This window comes from Oncorhynchus nerka, linkage group LG17 (assembly GCF_034236695.1).
Source record: "Oncorhynchus nerka isolate Pitt River linkage group LG17, Oner_Uvic_2.0, whole genome shotgun sequence".
Taxonomy (NCBI): Eukaryota; Metazoa; Chordata; class Actinopteri; order Salmoniformes; family Salmonidae; genus Oncorhynchus; species Oncorhynchus nerka.
In genome coordinates, this window is record NC_088412.1 from 26502834 (window position 1) to 26517958 (window position 15125).

Below are 15125 nucleotides of genomic sequence, written 5' to 3' on the forward strand. Positions count from 1 at the left end.
TGCAAAGGTCGAGAGACAAATTGGAGTAATCAAGGTGACAGACAGTGACACATTCAATACAGCCTTGCCTACTCTTGCATGCATATAGCTGATCCGGGGTGTAATCATTAGCCAAAACAGTTGCAAAAATGTATGTTTTGTAACTTAAATTAAAGTTTCTATTGGACCAATTTGGGTAGGTCCATCCCCGTTTTGTCCCATTTGCTTCCATTTAAGAAATGTTTTGCAACAAAATTGGCAGAATGAATACAATCCTGATCACCCGCACACACAGTTCACTTTCATAACATCCACTAACAGCATCATCACCTTGCTTGTTGCATAATTCATTCTCGCATCTACATGCTACCCTCCTCTCACCATTTTCCTTTGTTTGTGGACTTCAGCTCTCTGTGACCAGGCGCAACACAACAGCTCTCTGTGACCAGGCGCAAAAATCTCTCCAAGCCAAACGTCCATACCATAACCTCTAACCGCTACACAGCAGTGGTTGGGACCTAAATTATTTTCCAATTGTTTAGCTCTGAACAGCACCATTAGGGGGAGGGGAAGGTAGCCTACATGCACACACACTGTCAAAAATGTTCAGCTGGCAGGCAGAGGCTAGAAGAAGTTTCTGATTGACAGAGGTAGGGCTTTGCATAGGCACTTTGTTGATTTTTTGTGGGACTGGAAAAGCAAGCCCGGAACGTAACAGAACATTATTAACCGGGATTCATCCAATGGCATTGAGGAATACACCTACTCAGTCATCAACTTCGTCAATAAGTGCATTAATGACGTCGTCCACACAGTGACGGTACGTACATATCCCAACCAGAAGCCATGGATTACAGGCAACATCCTCATCGAGCTAAAGGCCAGAGCTGCTGCTTTCAAGGAGCAGGAGACTAATCCGGACTCTTATAAGAAATCCCGCTATGCCCTCAGACGAACCATCAAACAAGCAAAGCGTCAATACAGGATTAAGATTTAATCCTATTACACCGGCTCTGATGCTCGTCAGATGTGGCAGGGCTAGAAAACTATTACGGACTACAAAGGGAAACCCAGAAGTGAGCTTCCCAGTGACGCGAGCCTACCAGACGAGCTGAATGCCTTTAATGTTCGCTTCGAGGCAAGCAACACTGAAGCATGCATGAGAGCATCAGCTGTTCTGGATGACTGTGTGACAACGCTCTCGGTATCCGATGTGAACAAAACCTTTAAACAGGTCAACATTCACAAAGCCGCTGGGCCAGATGGATTACCAATACGTGTGCTCAAAGCATGTGTGGACCAACTGTCAAGTGTCTGACACTTCCCAACTCTCCCTGACAGAGTCTATAATACCTACATGTTTCAAGCAGACCACCATAGTCCCTGTGCCCAAGGAAGCCTAAATGATTACAGCCGATGGCACTCAAGTCGGTAGCCATGAAGTGCTTTGAAAGGCTGGCTCACATACAGAGCATCCTCCCGGACACCCTAAACCCACTCAAATTTGCATACCACCCCAGCAGATCCACAGATGATGCAATCTCAATCACACTCCACACTGCCCTTTATCACCTGGACAAAAGGAACAGCTATGTGAGAATGCTGTTCATTGACTACAGCTCAGCGTTCAACACCATAGTGCCCAGGAAGCTCATCAGTAAGCTAAGGACTCTGGGACTAAACATTTCCCTCTGCAACTGGTTCCTGAACTTCCTGACAGGCTGCCCCCAGGTGGTAAGAGTAGGCAACAACACATCTGCCACGCTGATCTTTAACACTGGGGCCCCTCAGGGGTGTGTACTTATTCCCCTCATGTATTCCCTGTTCACCCATGACTGCGTGGCCAAACACGACTCCAACACCATCATTAAGTTTGCTGACAACACAACAGTGGTAGGCCTGACCACCGACAACGATGAGACGGCCTATAGGGAGGACTTCAGAGAACTGGCAGTGTGGTGCCAGGACAACAACCTCTCCCTCAATGTGAGTGAGACTAAGGAGCTGATTGTGGACTACAGGAAAAGGCTGGCCGAACAGGCTCCTATTAACATCGACGGGGCTGTAGTGGAGTGGGCCAAGAGTTTCAAGTTCATTGTCAGAGACTCCAGTCACACAAGCGACAGACTGTTTTCTCTACTACCGCACGGCAATCAGTACCGGAGCGCCAAGTCTAGGACCAAAAGGCTCCTCAACAGCTTCTACCCCCAAGCCATTAGGCTGCTGAACAATTCATAAATTCAGCACCGGACAGTTTACATTGACCCTCCCCCACACAATAACAAGAACAGGGTAAACAGATCAGGGTGTGACAAGTCTACTTGGTAAATATTTTCTTCTTCTTGAACTGCACTTTTGGTTAAGGGCTTGTAAGTAAGCATTTCACAATAAAGTCTACACTTGTTGTATTTGGCGCATGTGACAAATAAAGTTTGATTTGATTTGATTTTAACCGGTTCCCATGCTTTTAATATAACGGTTCTGTTCCGGAACATTATAGATAACTTATGTTCCAGGTCTGATTCTTTTCCTTGAAACAGTTCCAACCCCTGCTACACAGCCTACTTTGTTGTCATCATATTAGTTAATGTTATAGTCAACATAGCTACAACATAGCTACATAGCAACTAACATGTTAGTAAACCCACAATCCAATCCATGTATACAATCACGGAAGCAGTTTAGCAATAAATTAATAAAACTGAAAGCTTACCTTGGAAGAGTTGCAATGTTGGATAGCCTTAGCCAGCTAGCTAACATAAATATTATTCCTTTCTGTTTGAGTCAGGTTGTTGAGTAGGTTAATGTGGCTGCATTAGCTAGCTAAGGAAGTGAAAGGTAAACTAAGAAGAAGAAAAAAAGGAAATATAGCTATCTCTCTTTCTCTCTCTTTGCTGCGTCTATTTATATTTTTAAGAAATGAATGTGTTCAAAACTGTTAAACCATTGTCTTTCTCTCTCTTTGAGTCAACTACTCAACATACTGTATGTAGTGCTAGCTAGCTGTAGCTTATGCTTTCAGCACTAGATTCATTCTCTGATCCTTTGATTGGATGGGTAGCATGTCAGTTCATGCTGCAATAGCTCTGATAGGTGGGAGGATGTCCTCTGGGATGTCATCATAATTATTGTGTAAGTCTATGGAAGGGGTGAGAACCACGAGCCTCCTAGGTTTTGTATTGAAGTCAATGTACCCAGAGGAGGATGGAAAATATGTAACGGTTTTCTTGACTTGAAGGAGTGGAGGACCAAAATGCAGCGTGGTTTCTATTCATGGTTCTTTAATGAAGAAAACTATACATGAACAGACTAACAAAAACAAGAAACGTGAAAACCTAAAACAGCCCTATCTGGTGCAAACACAGAGACCGGAACAATCACCCACAAACACACAGTGAAACCCAGGCTACCTAAGTATGATTCTCAATCAGAGACAACTAATGACACCTGCCTCTGATTGAGAACCATACTAGGCCGAAACATAGAAATACCCAAATCATAGAAAAACCAACATAGACTGCCCACCCCAACTCACGCCCTGACCATACTAAATAATGACAAAACAAAGGAAATAAAGGTCAGAATGTGACAAAATAGCTGTCCTATGGCTAGACCATGGTGCTACCCTAGGAGGGGCTGTTGAGGCTACTGTAGACCTTCATTGCAAAACAAGTGTGTTTTAATCGGTTAGTTGGTGACGTGAATATATTTAGTATAGTTTTATTTAAAAAGGCTAACTTTTTTCAATGTAAATAAATATATGAAATTCACTCAGTGGGATAGTACTCCCCTTCCTCCTCTGAGGAGCCTCCACTGCTCTATAGCCCACTGAGGAACCTGATGTTCTGTTCCACGCAAATCATATCATAGTCTTTTTTTCCTCTTTGTTATTTGCATTCAGTTTCTTGTCTAGAAATATTATGAGAGTTATATTCTTAAAAGGTGTCTGGATTTATCAAGCGTGGATACACTCAGCAGATGATCACACTTCATGGATAATGGTCTGGGAGCAGGTAATGATGGCTATTTCAGGGCTGTTACTGTCATCCTCATTGATTGACAGGATCACACTGAGAGAGACAATTAGGGGTGTCTTGCCTTACCCCCAGATCTGACTTGTTTGGACAAGAGGCTTTGCAAAGTGTGCCTCCTGGGTGCAAGCAGCTCTCTGCTCAGCACCTACCCTCACACACATGTAATCACATTTCCCCATGGAGGGAGAGCCAGAGAGGCAAGGGGACAGAGGCCTCAGGGGCTGGCACTGGCACAGGCAGGCTTTTCATTCAGCATTTCCTATAGGCTCCATCATGGATGTTTCACACACACAAATCACACCACAATGGTAAAGCACATACAGTGGGGCAAAAAAGTATTTAGTCAGCCACCAATTGTGCATGTTCTCCCACTTTAAAAGATGAGAGGCCTGTAATTTTCATCATAGGTACACTTCAACTATGACAGACAAAATGAGAAAAAAAATCCAGAAAATCACATTGTAGGATTTTTTATGAATTTATTTGCAAATTATGGTGGAAAATAAGTATTTGGTCACCTACAAACAAGCAAGATTTCTGGCTCTCACAGACCTGTAACTTCTTCTTTAAGAGACTCCTCTGTCCTCCACTCCTGTATTAATGGCACCTGTTTGAACTTGTTATCAGTGTAAAAGACACCTGTCCACAACCTCAAAGAGTCACACTCCAAACTCCACTATGGCCAAGACCAAAGAGCTGTCAAAGGACACCAGAAACAAAATTGTAGATCTGCACCAGGCTGGGAAGACTGAATCTGCAATAGGTAAGCAGCTTGGTTTGAAGAAATCAACTGTGGGAGCAATTATTAGGAAATGGAAGACATACAAGACCACTGATAATCTCCCTTGATTTGGGACTCCACGCAAGATCTCACCCCGTGGGGTCAAAATGATCACAAGAATGGTGAGCAAAAATCCCAGAACCACACGGGGGGACCTAGTGAAGGACCTGCAGAGAGCTGGGACCAAAGTAACAAAGCCTACCATCAGAAATAATGAATGGGGCCATGTATCGTGAGATTTTGAGTGAAAACCTCCTTCCATAAGCAAGGGCATTGAAGATGAAATGTGGTTGGGTCTTTCAGCATGACAATGATCCCAAACACACCGCCCGGGCAACGAAGGAGTGGCTTCGTAAGAAGCATTTCAAGGTCCTGGAGTGGCCTAGCCAGTGTCCAGATCTCAACCCCATAGAAAATCTTTGGAGGGATTTGAAAGTCCGTGTTGCCCAGCAACAGCCCCAAAACATCACTGCTCTCGAGGAGATCTGCATGGAGGAATGGGCCAAAATACCAGCAACAGTGTGTGAAAACCTTGTGAAGACTAACAGAAAACGTTTGACCTCTGTCATTGCCAACAAAGGGTATATAACAAAGTATTGAGATAAACTTTTGTTATTGACCAAATACTTATTTTCCACCATAATTTGCAAATAAATTCATTAAAAATCCTACAATGTGATTCTCTGGATTTTTTTCTTCTCATTTTGTCTGTCATAGTTGAAGTGTACCTATGATGAAAATTACATGCCTCTCTCATCTTTTTAAGTGGGAGAACTTGCACAATTGGTGGCTGACTAAATACTTTTTTGCCCCACTGTACAGATACACAAATATATTTATGGCAATGGCCTCTTTAATAAAAACAAATGTATATCTTATTTATTGTTTTGTTTTTACTTTCTCTGCAAAAGCTCATTTGATTAAAAACAATGTAGAGAGAAAATAAAATGATAATGCTGTATGGTTTGTACTCGACAAACAAGTCTGCTCTACTTTTTACAAGTGAATGCCTGCCATCATGGGCTTTCCATGTGCTCTGTGTTACTGTGGATGTTGTGGCAGGAGGCAATCGATGCTGAGAGACGTGGTGAGAGCACAGGTTGTGTTTACGCCAGGCCTGATGTGTGATAGAGTGTAAAGGCTGAGATATTCCTTGTGTCCCAACTGTTCGTCACTGATTTGTTCAGTCCTCTTCTCAATCAGTGGCTCTGACCTGAGGATCACAACACACTGGAAAAGACGGCCAAAATGGAATTAAGACTGTTAGAATTGAAAATTGTATCATTCGATTTGGTTTGATTCCACTAGCTGTCTTTGTTTTTGGCACACATCCCTGATTTAAATTATTTTTTTAGGTGATTTTATTGGGATAAAATGTCACCAATTATATCAAGACATTACTAAAGGAAACAAGACTGTATGTATGAGAGGGGATGAGAGGGTGAGAGGGAAAGAGAAAGGAGAGAGAATGGTAGTGTGTTTGGAGATGTGTTCATTGCGGACTACAGTATGCCTCAATATGTAAGACAGAAGTGTAATCATAGACATTGTGGAATATTTCCATGGTAACATGAAATGAGTAGCAATTTGGGTTCAGTTGCTAAGGATGTAGTTATTATCCTGACCTGATGCTGAGCCTCGTATTTAAGTATTCATACCATGAATGAACAATTAAACCCAACAGATTGGTACCCAAGTGGAGGGAAACAGCATGGAGCCAATATCTACGCCATTTGCATCCCTTCTCCTGTTATCAATTTGTTTATATAAATTTGAAGAGTTCCCTACAGTGGTTCATTAATAAAACATGGCCGACACATCATGTATCTAGGAATTCAAATCAAACAAATTAAAAGAATTAGGACGAAGTTTGCTCCTTTCTGTTTCGTAGGTACATTTTCAGAGATAACGTTGAGTTTTGGTGTCTCAGCAACATGCTTAAACACTGGGCTATTTGACAGAGAAGCTTCTCTCTCTAACTGGGATCCTTGAATAGAGGACTCTCCTCCTTCAAAGTTTATATCTTCTTGGTTGGGTCCCATCTGCTCTGATTGAGAGGCTGTGAAAAGGAAACGGGGTGTTTGAGGACTGTGCTTCCATACAAAGAGGAGAGGCCAGCCCTGGCCCCTGTTGGCAGCTGAGTGTTCTGGGCTGGGGCTGCCTCCATCACTGGCCGCCAGACATCCTCCTACTCCTCCTCCTCCATCCCCCCTTTCTTAGTCAAAGTCCATACAGGATGTGCAGAGATGGGGGGGGGGGGGTATGTGCTATGTAGACTGAGCTAAATTATTATTGTGGGGGGCAAAAATATTTGCTTAAGCATCATGTTTCAAATGTCACTGTCATTGCATTGGGTAGTCATAGTTAGTTGTAGTAGTTCTGTGTGAGTATGTACTGTAGATGGAGGGCTAATGATGTATTTCACTGACTGATCTTGATGTAACACAGTGAGCACTGCATGCATGAAAAAGTGACTCAAGCAAAGCAGAGGTTTGATAAGCAACTGTGCTGCTTCTATTTGGCCTGTTTGTTTGAATGCAGAGAATGCATTGTGCTTGTCTGAAAAGCTTAGCTACATAGAATCTCCCCCTCCCCAAGGTCACTTGCAGTGTCCCAGCTCTTATTCAGATATGGCTTATCTATTTTTTCAAAAGCCCTCTGTTTTCAATGCAAAGAATGGGCCATTCTGGAGAATGGCCGTCCGGCCTGGTACCATCCCTCATTCAAGGCCCTTTGTGCTGCCCCATTTAAAGAAGCTGTCATGTTCTCTGTGCAGTTGGCAGGGAAGGCCAAATCTACAGTGCCTCAGAAGTGACAAAAAGGAAACTTTTTTGTTTGCCTGCCATCGTGCGGACTGAGTCAAGGAGGAATTTTAGCAACATGTAATTTACTCTTGGGCCTTTTTTTACTGTACGTAGCTTTAGAGATGGTAATTTCTCCCTTTCTCGGTGTGAAAAGATAACCATCAATCAGTTGTCAATTGGTCAATTGCAGAGGTGATGAAAAGGAAGGGGTTGAACAATCCCCTCTCTCTGGCTACCTAGAGTATTCAGGAACTTTGGGAAAACGTGGCAGCTGGAGCAGAGCAGGGAGGGGATCAGTCACACAGGTACAGCAGCCATGGTAAGATCTCTTATCAGCCTTTTACTCTTCACCTGCTGCAGTGGTTTTAACTTGGAATAATTCAGACCTGTTTTACAATTGTAATGTTGATGTTAAATTTGCAAACATTTAAGGGCATTTGGTTTATTGCTTAAATGCATGTGCACATTTAGTTTATTATTTTTGCTCAAATTATATTACAATTTAAATGCATGTGCATGGCAGTGTTTCTGTATCTGTCTGAAATATATTTCACATAAAAACACATTGTTTGTGTTGTAAAAATGTTTTAGTGAAGGGCACAATTTTACACACTGATTTGTTATGTTGAACTGTAACAAGCACACATTTTTATAGCAGTACAGTATTTAATGATAGTCATCATTTTGAAAGAGAGCTGAGAATGGCTTATGTGGAAGTGTCTCTTCAGGGCTATCTCCAAGTGGAGCATATCTGTAATATAAAGCCTGTCTGGTCTGAAACCACCCCCCCCCAAAATTATTGTGAAGCGTGCGGCAATGTGAAAACATCCTGACACCCCCCTCACCCTCAGGCCAGTTCCACCAATATTGATTTTGGTTTACGTCTGCTCTGTCCGCTGCTCAATGAAAAGGATTACAGGCCTGCGAAAGGATGAGATATCATCAGCTTGTAATCCAGACCATGGTTTCCTAGCTACCGTATTGTCTATTCTGTTCCGCTATGTGAAAAATGTTGAATATCAACAATGAGTTTCAGTGCTGTATTGTTGAGTTTTGTATGAACTAATCTTGCCTCACTAAAAAAGACCTACAGCTTGGACAAAAGTCTATAGCCAGTGCATTCCTAGCTCCCCTTGCACTAAAGGCAGGCTGAGGCAGAGGGGAAGACATTTTAGTCTTGTGCTCTTCTAGTTGCTAAAGCGCTGGGCTGCCGGGCTGTGGGAGTCATGAGGCGGCCCTGCTTCACTCGATATGGGCTCATGGGGAGAGAACCATGGATGTGCAGGTCTAGGCCCTTAGAGCAGTGAGTGGGAAAGGTAAGCTGTCTGCTGACTGCTACTACACGGCTGTTTTTCCTCTTGTCAAGCTACAGTATGCTGTGTTTCCTTCTCTCCTTCCCCCTGTCTCTGCCTTTCCCTCCCTCTTTCTTTCTGCTTCTTTGGCCTTGTGAGGAAATTTGTTCTCAGGTGCAAAATGTAGTCATTGAGTGTGTGGAACGACTAAAGACGAGCATGCTGGCTGTTTTGATTTGGAATGCAGATTAACAATAACCATACCTCCTGAGGTGGTGCAGGTCTGGGCAGAGTGGGGCAAGAGCAGCTCGTGGCAGGCAAGGTGTCTTTGTTATGTGATCTCTCTCTTACTTCACTGCTGTTTGTAGACTAGAATAGCACCTGGAGGGGGTGAGGGCGACAGGGCTGGTCTATGATGGTACCTTTTTCCATTTGGCACCTGCATCAGCCCAAATGTAAAAGAGTTATGTCTCTCGCTGAAATGTGCACATTCATTTCAGTCAAAAGTTGATTTATTTCTCCTTTCTTCAGCCGCTAGTGTGCAGAGTGACAGGCCATAGCCAGCCTGTCTGAATGGGGGTGGGCCACTTCTCACTTAGATGACACGAGGGAATGTCTAATTTAACGAGCAGCTTAAAATCATTTGTTGAAGTAAAATAGAGACTTAGAATTGCAGTACCTCGGAATGCCTGTAGTATTATTTCTCAAATTAATATTCCATTTTTTTTCTATTATATTATGCAGTTATTACTGGTTTTGTGTATTGTTTTTGTGTAACTGATGTACATATTGTCAGTTATTAGTGTTTTTCTAATCCCAGCCAAGTTAATTATGTGAGAGGATTGGGAGTATTACTTTGTAAGCAGGTCTTTCTAAATGGTGGTGTGTGGGTGGGTGGAGGAGAGATGCAAGGAGGATGTGTGTTTGATGTAGGGTGGTGGGATAGAAGGATAGAAGGGAGGCTTGGCTCTCCTCTCGGCCGTGCTCACTGGAGAGTGCGCCTCAGTGACTTCGGGCTGCTTGAGGTTGGCTTCCACGGAAACAAGGAGTTGAAGGGGGGACTGAGACCGTTTTGGTTGGCTTAACCCCCACCCCCCTCTCAACACAAACACATACCACACGCACACACCGACACACACTTACTTGAGTCATTTTCTATCCATGGCCCCGCACAGCACTGGGGCCTGAAGTTTTCCCCATCCTTGCCCATCATTGTCAGACAATTATAGGGTGGAACTGAACTAGAAAATCTGGTACAATCCATCAATTAGTACAAAGGGTTTTCTGTGTAGTGTAAAGGCAGGGATGCAGGAGCCCTTGCGGCTAGAAAAAATGGTCCTGATTGGGCACGGACAGTGGATTTTAGTGCTGCTTGGATACACCGTAAAGATGCTGCCTCCTACCCCTACAGGTCTGAGCAGCAGAGTACCACATTACAGGGCTCCTTTCTTAGGACTCCTTTGTGTATGTGTGTATTTTTTTCCTCCCTCGGTCTCTTCATCATCCATTTCAGCCATTACGTGCACTCAGTAAGAGTACGCCTTAACAAAAGGCCAAGTTGTCGGCAGTGCAAGAAAGTGACATTGTTAAAAAGAAATAGATGTTAATGTGGTCCAGTGATGGAAAGCCTGGCGGACAGTGGATGGGCTCTCCTTTATGTTCCAAGTATGTTTTGGTCCAAAAAGCACATCTGTTTCCATGCCTGGTGTTTTAGCATGAACATTAAGTTGGTGTTGGGGGCTGGTGGGTGTAGTGAGTGAAGTGGAGGGAGATGAGTAGTTATGAGAAGATATAGCTGCTGGCAACAGCTCCATTCACTCAAACTTTTCCACTCTAAAAAGCATCTACCATTTTTAAGACTCTGTGTGCAGTTGGAAGGAAGTTGCTAACTGGCAGTAGCGCAAATGCTAACTAGTGTTAGCATAATGACTGGAAGTCTATGGGAACAGCTAGAATGCTAGCTTTTCCTTTAGACTTTGTCATTATGTTAATGCTAGTTAGCAATGGCTCGCGAAACTACCTCTAACTTCCTTCATAGTTGACACAGATTATTATTGTTTTTTTTGCCAAAATCCCAAACTATCCTTTAAAGGATTTCCAATCAAAGAAGAAAGACAATATAATATATAATTTTAAACAGATTCACTGAATTGATAAGCATAATACACTGTAGATGAACTCTGTGGCATATTATACAAATATACTTGCCTCAAATAATATTATTATGTATTCTGTATTTACTATTTTGCTTTTGTTGCAGTAATTGTTTTGTAAAAACTTTATTATAGATTTTTATACCCCTTTTTCATGGTATCCAATTGGTAGTTACAGTCTTGTCTCATCGCTGCAATTCCCGTACGGACTCGGGAGAGGCGTGCATCCTCCGAAACATAACCCAACCAAGCCACACTGCCCACTTAACCCGGAAGCCAGCCACACCAAAGTGTCAGAGGAAACACCGTACACCTGGTGACCGTGTCAGCATGCACTGCACCTGGCCTGCCACAGGAGACGTTAGTGTGCAATGGGACAAGGACATCCCTGCCAGCCAAACCCTCCACTAACCCGGACGATGCTGGGCCAATTGTGGGCCGTCCGGTCCTGGCTGGCTGCGACAGAGCATGGACTCAAACCCAGAATCTCTAGTGGCACAGCTAGCTACTGCAATGCAGTGCCTTAGACCACTGCGTGACTCAGGAGGCTTGTTGTGGTAATTTAAGAGTATTATTTTCTTAGGTTTTGGAGCTTAGGACTCTTTCTATTCTGCTGTTTTCTGATTCAAAATCTCAGTAGTGCTTTTGATCAGTTTTAACATGTTACAAATTCACTTTGATCACAGAATTGAGTTTATTTGCAATTAGATTTCAAAACAACTTGTGTACATGCCTAGCCTTCTAAGGTCTTGTGAAATGAAAAATACTTCATTTTATGCATTATTTGTAGTCATTTATGCCGAAGTAGCAAGCAACTCTTCCCCAGCTGGTATAGAAATTAGACAATTTATAGTTTTAATCACCATTGGGTTTTGTTAAGAAATCTGAAAATATTCTCAGGTATTTGTTTACCTGAGTTGCACGCAAACTCTAATATCGAACCAAAAAGTTAAGTGGTGTGAGTAACTTGATGATGATGTAGTGAGAGTGACACACTAATGACTGACTGTTTGTCCTCGTTAGTTGTGCTCTGCTCTACAGCTGACTAGCTACTCCAGTGCTAATGAAGGTAGCAGCCAGTCAGAAAACAATGAGTGCAGGCTGAGCAGGCTCACTAATGCTCTGTGTGCTGCCGGCATGCCCCTCATACAGGAAGCCCCCCAGCCCACCCTCTCCTCTCCTTCCCCTCCTCTTGCCGTGCCTGGGCGCAGCTCTCCTCATCCAGGCCTAACCTCGCAGGAGCTGCTTCCTTTTGTTTTCTGCAGCTTTGTGTTCATCCTCCTCACACTCTTCTCTCCTCTCAAGCCCCTCTGAACTGAGACTGCCAAATTAGCTATTCAATACGTGCAATTTGCGGTGGGGCTTTTTGTGATGTGAACATCTATCCTCAGGGTTGAGAGCGCAAATCCCCCTCATTGCGCCGCGCTCCTCTCCCTCTCTGGACAGGCGGAGAGAGAACCTAATCTCCTGCAGCGGCCCTGACCCTAGCTCACACCGGCCATCGGCAGCTTCCGCAGGCGCCACATCTCAACAAGGAATTTACTCTACATTAGCATAGGAGGAACTAAGCCTCTTTTCCTCCTCAGTCCACAAAGAGAACCACAGTAGCCTCTCCACATGAAGCGCCATGCTCGTGTGATGTCTGATCTACGCCTGTTTCAGAACAGCGAATCGCGTTCAGGATTTTCAGGATGGAAAGTAGCTAGCTGCGTAAACAGTCAAAATAATTTGTGCAATTGAAAGTTTTTTTCTATGTTTTTCTATGTTTCTAAGTTTTTTTCTATGTTTAGTTTGAAATCAAATACAGGTGACTGTAGTAAATCTAGTCAGAGTTCATTCAAATCAGATAAGCCCTATCTAACTTTTCCTCAGTTTGGACTGCTTTCCAGTTTCCAGTTCATGCTGGGGATGTCAGTGCTGAAATGAGAGGGGATTGTTTTTCCCGGTAGAGGAGAATAGAGTGTTTAGGCATGATCTGTATGTGGCAGACCTGCAGGCCCAGCCAGCCAGGCCCAGCCAGGCCCAGCAGCTCAGTGGGTGTCATAGGAATTCTGCTTGCATGTTGGTCAGTACTTGAAAATGTTCCCTGTTCAAAGAAGGGATATAAGGGAAATAGGATTAGAGGGAAATCAAATGGCCAGTTAGATGAACAATAATACTTTTTGAACAGAAGATTTGGTCTGCCGCTAACTCTACTGAGATAACACTGACGATTGAAATGTGGGGTTTTATTGTCAGTGTGAATCTTTCAATATGCAGAAAGTCAAACACACAGTGAGGTGTGTGTTTGTGTGCTTTGCCCGCGCACATGAATGTGTGTGTTTGTGTGTGAGAGAGAGTCTATGTCTGTCTTTGTGTGTCTATGGGTGTGCTAGGCTGTATGTTGGATGACAGAGATTCCTGGAGTGTCCAGAGGCAGCCTGGAAGTGCTGGCTTGTCCCCAGGGGATGGATGACAGGCAGGCAGACCCAGCTTGCAGGGTGTTCCCAGAGACTGGAGGTCAACAGCAGGCAGGACACTTCTCCTCTCCCGCATGGGAAAAGGATGACTGTGCTGCTCACATCACAAAGGGCTGGACTGTCTCAAAATAAAGATGTATGGGTTTTTAATGTTCAACTTCTGATGGAATTTGGGTACATTTCAGATGGGTCAGATCTTTACCATGGTGGGAGAGACATTAGTGAATAAGATATTCAGCATTTTTGCAGTTCACCACATGCAATGAAATATGTTATTATGTCATTCTGTAACACTACGTCATAACTGCTAATTTGGATGATATTAAGACTGAACCATGTTAGTGGAACCATGTTAGTGGAACTGCAGCTGGGTCTGTTTTGGATTGGAAAGGTGACGAAGACCTCTGCTGTGTCTGTCACTATCTCTGATAGAAACCTCGGGGGTGTTAGGTGTCATTGGCTGTATGCTGATATGTGAGGTGGAGAAGATGGGTTACAGAGTTGAGAAGAGCCTTATTAGCCCACAGAACACACTATCCCACCACCAGCCCTCTCTCTGGGGCCAGAGGAATCTCCACCACTCACAGACTGATGAAAAGTGAAGCCACCGCGGGGCGCTGAGAAAATGAGAGCCATTACCACCACAAAAACACGGTCATTTGGATATAGAATGGAAGTCGGTGAGGCGCAGGCAGGGGCTAAGATATGGAGCTCAGTATTACAAAAGAAAAGGCAAAGGGGAGACTGCAATTTACTCTGAGACTGGCCACCTGACCGTGGAGAAGACCAGTAATCAGTAGAAAGGATTGGGATGGGGAGTGCCCTGGTGGAGATCTGTGGTGCATCACGGAGGCCCAACAGCATGCATCTCCGCTTAAACAGTCCTTTAGCTATGATGTCATCTTGCAGGACAGGCCAGGGACCTGCTGGCCAAGCTAGAGGACCTGGAGAGGAACTCCATCCATACACCCTTACCTCTGATGTGGTTCCACCTGATATCACATAAAACCATAGCATGAGATCAATAAGAAGTAATATCGCTTGATGGCTAGTTTGGATAAAATTATACAGAAAACGTTTTTGTAACATTAGCTATCCGGATAAGTAATTACCCTAGTCTCTATTGTAGGTAAATTCTCCCTCCTGTATAGAGTGAAAGTGATTTAATTTGGGTACAGATGTGATTTATTGCGCATCGATAGCTTCATTTAAATTGGCAGAAAATGACAGGAAACGGTAGCAAGTCACAGCTCACACTTGATGTTCATTGTGTATGCAGCTGAATCAAAAATCAATCTGCTTCTACATCTGCCATCTTGAGGGTTAAGGGACACAGATGGCTCCATCGCTGGCATCCCACCAAAGCCTGGTGTTAATCGGATGCCAAGGCTGAAGAGGGAAAGTTTGAATCCTCCCTCATTCCTTCGTTAAGATCTCAGGTCTCCCTGCCACCAGATGTGACCGATTGCATGTTGTTGCAATCTGGGTTTAATCACGCATCATTGACAAAATGACACTCCCATGGAAGGGCTGAATAGGAAATTAAAGCATTTTAGATAACGTTCATAATTGACTAAATTGTTTAAGCCCCCAGATCACATGTATAATCTCTGCCTCACATGA

The 15125-nt window shown here is 43.7% G+C and overlaps 1 long non-coding RNA gene across 1 annotated transcript in view; it reads left to right on the forward strand.

Moving 5' to 3' along the window:
- The first annotated feature begins 8763 nt into the window (after window positions 1-8763).
- LOC115144991 (uncharacterized) overlaps window positions 8764-15125 on the forward strand; it is a 55260-nt gene continuing 48898 nt past the window's right edge. The window contains exon 1 of the long non-coding RNA XR_003865895.2: window positions 8764-8914. This is a non-coding gene — a long non-coding RNA (uncharacterized LOC115144991). The remainder of the gene's footprint in view (window positions 8915-15125) is intronic.